The sequence below is a fragment of the Podarcis muralis genome, chromosome 2 (genome assembly GCF_964188315.1).
Source record: "Podarcis muralis chromosome 2, rPodMur119.hap1.1, whole genome shotgun sequence".
In the NCBI taxonomy this organism is placed as follows: domain Eukaryota; kingdom Metazoa; phylum Chordata; class Lepidosauria; order Squamata; family Lacertidae; genus Podarcis; species Podarcis muralis.
In genome coordinates, this window is record NC_135656.1 from 58,698,938 (window position 1) to 58,705,567 (window position 6,630).

Consider the following 6,630-nt stretch of genomic DNA (forward strand, 5'->3'; position numbering starts at 1 on the left):
GTCAAAGAACCAGGCCGGCAACAACCTGAATAAGCATAAGCAAAGGGTTGAGGTCAAGAGAGGAGTTTCCATTTCTTCTCCTTTAAAGTTCTCTCTCTCCACTCATACAGAGGTAAGAGATGCCTGAGAGCAGGCATACAGTGAACTCATGCCTGCAGCCAAAAAATAGCTGTTTTATTTCTATCTCTCTCAAGTTTTCCTTCATGATGGATCCCAGGCTTAGAGGCTTTGGCTCAAGAAAGCTCACTTCTAGACACATCTGCAGAAGGAATTGCAGCACACACAGGAGACAGCTCCACTTTGTATGTGCAAATTATGTTAGACTTAATTCTCTTGATCATACTGTAGCTCTGTGAAGTCTGCGCGCAATAAACAAAAGTCTGCTTGACAGCTACACTTTTTTATGGAAAGAATTTGGGATTCAGAGCAAAACACAACATCTCCGGACATAAAAGCACAGAATTTTGCACCCAGTTTGGAATGGAGAGCTTCCCGTTGTTCCGCTTCTGGCTATATTACAGTACTGTGTGCTCCAGTGTGTCTTCAAGACTCAGCGATGAGGATATGCTAATCCTGTATCTCTTTGGTAATCTCCAGGCTTCTTATTAGAAAGAAAAGATGACTTTGAGTTCCACTTGGGACAAAGGAATATGGGAACTCTGCCCAGAGGCTGGAACATGAAAGAAATCCAGGACTTTAACTGATGAATGTTATGAATATGGGAGTAGAATGTGTTGCAGCAAAGCAGGTGCAGAGACATGAATTATAACTGCGGATAAAGGACCTAAAGGCCTTGATGGCATCCAGGTGGCTTTCTTTCCCCACCCAGAGAGTTTCATATCCTCAGCAGCCAATTGGATTGAGAGCTTAAAACATCTCCATTAGCACAAGTTGTTGGCAATGCAAGTGAAGGCAGGAAAAGAGTGGAACTGGACAACTGGGGAGAGAGCCTGTCTGCCAAAAGTCCAAATATCCTGTACTAGTTCAAGCTCTCATGCTAGTCCAGACTCCTACATTAAGGCAAGTTCTTCAAGAGTCCATACCCAGCATGTATTAAAGTACTGAAGGAAAAAAAGAGGAGGGGTTGCAGATGAAGTGTTGTTATATCTTTCCTTTGCTTCAAGACATTTGAGCAAGTCGGTACGAGAGTAATAGCTAGGCTCTGGCATTAACTAACACGTTGATGAAAATATCTTCTGCTGAATATTCTCATGTGTCTCATTTGTCTTTTTAAAGAAAATTTAGCACTTCAGGGCTGAGACAGATATGACAACAGAAGGAGATCTCTGATCTGATCCCCCTTTTTTAACTTTACAGCACACACAGGGCCCTCTGGGTTTGGCTGCAAAAGCAGAGCTGGTTGGTAAAGATGCTTAATTCTTTTATCGACACCAGTTTCCTGATTAAATTGGCCTCCTAATTAAATTGTCCTTCCTCACCTGCTGTTATAGCCACAGCAGGGGTGAAAAATGAAGATACAATATTCTACCTGTATTCCACCCCCTGTGGAATTGTGTAGTTTGGGAGAAGTGGGGAGTCCACCCCACACCTGTCTTGTTTTGTTTCTTTACATAATTTCAGAGTGCCAGTCACATATTTAATTCCTCATCGTGTCTTATTTACCAGCCCTCAGTTGTATTGGACAGACTTGGTGTTCACTAAATGGGATAATAGAGGCCCGGGGAAAATCAGCTCTTGCTGACAGCAGATGGCAGTGTGCTAACAGTTTTCCTTTCTTTGTTTCTTTTTAATTTCACCTGCTGCTTGAGTCAGAAGCAGTTTGTGGCTTGTCGCTGATGGCCCAAATGCAAAAGGCAAACGAATTCCTCGCAAGCCATGACTTGGAGCCTAACTACAATGATGCTAAATGCATCACTACCAATAGCAGGGCAGGGGAGGGGTTTTCATGGATATCACAGCGGGGATTTGGAGATGTGAAATCACCCTTGCATCATAGTCTTGATAAAAAGTGGGTGTTCACTATTAAATAAACAAAAGCCACTGATGTGGATGGGCAGTGACCCATTTAATATCACATGTAGTTAGAGCTTTAGGTTTGTGGGGTCATCAGAGCCAGGATTTCTCTTTATTTAGGTGATCTTTGAGCTAAGTTTACAGGCACATAAAAACAGTTGCACATGTGCCCCTTTCCTGGGAAAAGCAGCATTTCAAGGTGGAGTGTGTGTGTTGTGATTATCTTATTAATTGAAGTACAGTGAAAATGAATCAGTTTGGGGAAAATTTGCAAAAATATGGCACATATGTGTTTTGAAAGTTTTATCTAGGCAGCTTAAGGAACCATACAGTAATTTAACACATATTTTTGAGCAATGGTGTGCAATGATTTTGGTTTCCCTCAGTTTCTCATTTGTCCAATCTTATGCTCCATTCTTTACATTAGCAAATCCGTTTGCGAATTTTTTAACTCCTCATGCAAAATCAACAGTATTTCAGTGTGAATTTCTCCTAATATAACATTTGTATGCAATTTTACCTACTAGGCTCACTTTTACAAAGCAATTTTTTACTTTTCACAGATATATGCTTTTATAATATACCTTTTCTCCTAGTGTATGACTTTTTGCACACATTTTCTGGCTGGAGAACTGCATCGCAATGTTTGGAGAAGCCTGAATTTCACAGGATGGCTGTCTTTCAGTTTGCACAATGTCTCAAAAAATGTGAAATAGTTAGGTTTGCCTTTAAATGAGAACTGAATTGAATTTCTCTTCCCTGTCTGCTCAGAACTAAGAGATGACAGAATTCAACCAGTCTTACCTTCCGGTATTTGTGACTGGCAATATGTCTAAAGAGCTGGAAAGGTGAGCCTTATTAGACATGCTATGTCAATCATTCTTGAGACGGCTGAGAAGATATTAGAGAAGCTGTTAATCTGCTGATGTAATAAAGTAAGCCCATTGCAGAGTATTATCCCTTGGCACTTTTTCTCTCACAGACATTTCTGACAGGTCATCTTTCCTCTGAGCTGCTGTTGGACAGCAAAAACCAAACCCCCTCATTTAATTTTAGACCTGTACTATATTTCCAGTTACTGTTTTCTTTCACTGTATGTAATTCAACTTCATGTTGCAGAAGAGCTAAGAATAGTCACCAAATTCATTCTGGCATGACTTGAAGAGTGGGGACAACAGGAGTTTGGATTGGGTAAGAACTCAGACTGTCACAGTGGAAGTCTGGAGCATACTCTCAAACAGAAATTCAGAAGATTGGTTAACCAAAGTATGGGGTATAGTGAATATGATAAAAGTGACCACTCTGATAGGGCAAGAGGGGGAAGGCAGTTTTAGAATGCTTTGTAGAAGAATGAAGTATGTTCATAATACATCGGATGACTAAGGCACAATCAAATGCAATTCACACATACGGTTTAAGAACAGCCCTGTTTACGAACGATTCGGTTTATGAACTCCACAAAACTGGAAGCTGTGTCCCGGTTTGCAAACTTTACCTCGGTCTAAGAACGGAATCCAAATGGTGGATGGGCACCAGCGGCAGGAGGCCTCATTAGGGAAAGTGCACCTCAGTTTAAGAATGGTTTCAGTTTAAGAACGGACTTCTGGAATGGATTAGGTTCGTAAACCGAGGTACCACTGTACTTTGTTAGGTGTGATCTATGATTATTATCAAATGCACACTTATTCTTAGTCTATATGGCCATGGATATGATAGTATTAATGGGAAAGGTAATCTTTTTTCTTCATTTTTTAATTATCTTTTCTTCATCTTTTTGCACATACATTATATAAATATATCTTCCTTCACTGGTACTGTACTTTTATACAATCAGGATCATGATAATGACATTCAGAAGATGTCACACAGTGGTCTCTCACACATTTTCTATAGTTGACTTTGTTTTAGCAACTTGTTCATGTCCAAACTGTATTGTTTTAGAAAAACTCAGTGAGATCATTTGCTTTCATGATTGGCTGGCCTGCTTCTTTACACCTCTAGGGATTATTTCTCTAAAAGCTTAACTTAAATATGAAGGCACTTAAATGATAAGCGGTTGTTTTCTTAACAATAGTCACAGACGTGAGGAAATAAGAGTTCATTCTGGGTCTGCACAATTCACAGTTGGAAATCTTTTACCTTTGGGGTAAAAAGTAAAGAACTGAGGTCATCACATTATGAAATTACTTGATCTTAGTTAATGTGCCACTGGTTTTATCTGGTAATGTATAACTGTAGGTCAAGAGTAAAAATCCTGAGAGTTTGGTTACTACTGTGCTAGTGAATCCCAACCCTCATTCAAAGTATTAGCACTGGGCTCTGTGGATTCTGAGTAGCAAAATGTCATTTCCATCATGGAAATTTTCTTAAATGCCCAGGCCACGGTAGGGGATGCAGTGCTGAGTTTGGGAGTGGGAGGCTCAGATTCAAATGTATGCCTAGCCATGATTGAACTGGGTACATAGACACTTTCTTACAAAGAGGGGCAAATACCCCCACCCCCCACCCCAATGCATGTGCAGAATACAATATCCAATTTTTTTGGATTTGCTTTTTGGGACAAAACACATACACAGTGTATACAGTGAAGGAACAGCACAGTACACATAACTCTGTGTGTATGCTGACTTCACCATTTTGCAACCTCTGTGATACGTTGTCCACTCTGGACAGTTACTTTGTATTTCATAATTCTGAGATTAGGAAGCCTGTTTTTCTAGTTCTCAGTAACCTGGCAGCAGGTGATGTTGCTCCTAAAATATGCCTCAGTTTAGCAATCTGTTTCCAAAGAATTCAACCCATTAATTTGCTTGTTGCTGGTCCAGTCTCTTTCTTTGCATGACATTTGCACCACTGTCCCAATAATGTGAAAAGCAAGCCAGCAGATCTAAGCAGTGTGTGCATATAGTGAAATGTACACAGGAACAAATTCAGCAGTAACAAAAGCCACATATGGAATAAACATGTGTGAGGGTGGACAATTGTATTGCACCTGCTGGTCCAAACACTGGGTTTCATATGTTCACTTGAACCTAAGAAAGGAGTCTACATGTGATTCGGGGATCACTGATGCAAACAAGGGTTGCAGGACATGTGTACTGACCCAAAGCACATACAGGATGAATGGGTGCAAGATCTGTCCAGGCATCTGGGCAAACAAACAGAGGACGCAGCAAGTATGACAAGTTCATATCCCAAAGGGATTGCTATCTAAAACAGACCAGGGGAAATAACAATATTAAATAATTAGCTGAGCACTCCTTCTAGAAATACGTTTTGTTGCAGCAAAAGGGGAAAAGAGACAACGTAAAGGTGAATTGATTATGGCACAAACTTCCACATCCAAGTATCTATTGGAAATACCTTCCTGACCATCGTTACATTTTGCTGGGAAAACAGTTAAGAGCATAGGTATATTTCTGACTATCAATAACAATCCTCCTAGTGTTGATGGCTGGGGATGGGTGGGTATTAACAGAGGAGCAAGTATGCCGCATCCTGGCCTACTTGCCTCTTCACCAGCCTCTGCCAGTAGAGAAGAGCACTGCTGCTGGGGAATAGGGGGCTCACTAAGCAAGCTTCACCTGCCAAGTGGGAATGTACCACTAGCAGCAACCCAGGGTGTTTCACGGCACTGGGAGCTTTGCATCTGCTGGATCCAAATCCTTGTAATCCCTCCACAGCCCTGATCCTCAGACCCCTCAGCTGGGCCAGCCTAGAGCTAGTGCAGCAAAAAATGTGGGGTGGGTGGGAACTGTCCCCCACTCGCACTTTCCGCCTTGGCCAGCAAGAGTTGGCAGGGCTGCAGCTGAAGTGGTGGGTGCCAGACCCTCCCCAGGCCCCCACCAGGATTGCTTTATAGCTCAAAATGAAGCAGTAGCAACTCATCTGTGTTAAAGCTAATGCTATTTAGCCTAAATTCTCTTTTGGCTAAATTTTCCTTCCTATTCATCCAGAGAATTCATGACGATCTTCTTGAGTTCTTCTGTTTTCAGGAGGATATTTAAGTTAAAGTTTGTCAAGATCTTTTAGAAGCAGGGTGCTCTCATGTTTCTGTAACTGCTTAGTAATGTTCACCCTATGGATGAGGAGGTGAGATGACTTTCATTTCATCCCCGCAAATATCGCTGGCCACTTTGGGTTTCTTATACTCTGTCAGGTTATGTAATTCCAGCTATATGTCCACCAGTGCCAGATTTACGTATAAACTAAACAAGCTATAGCTTAGGGCCCCACTCTCTTGGGGGGGGATTTAAAAGGGGGAAAAACCTGGATGTACATTTCCAAAATATAAGATTAAAAACAAATAAAATAAAACCTACATACAGCAACAGTGTTTTGTGTTGTGTAGGCTCCTATGATGTAAGTAATGGGCCCCGCAATTGTTATTTGCACATTTGTTATGTGCAAATGGCTTTAGATAACTATTAGGTCCATAAATTACCATATACTGTAGCATATATTCAACACAAAAAACAGTGATAAATTGCTTGTTGACAAAGGACAGCTGGACATATAAAGGGCCCCATTACCTTCAGTAGCTTAGGGCCTCATCAAACCTAAATCTGGCCCTGATATCCACCCATACAATTGTACTTTTGGGTTGCAAACCAGCACACACACACACACACACAGAGAGAGAGAGAGAGAGAGAGA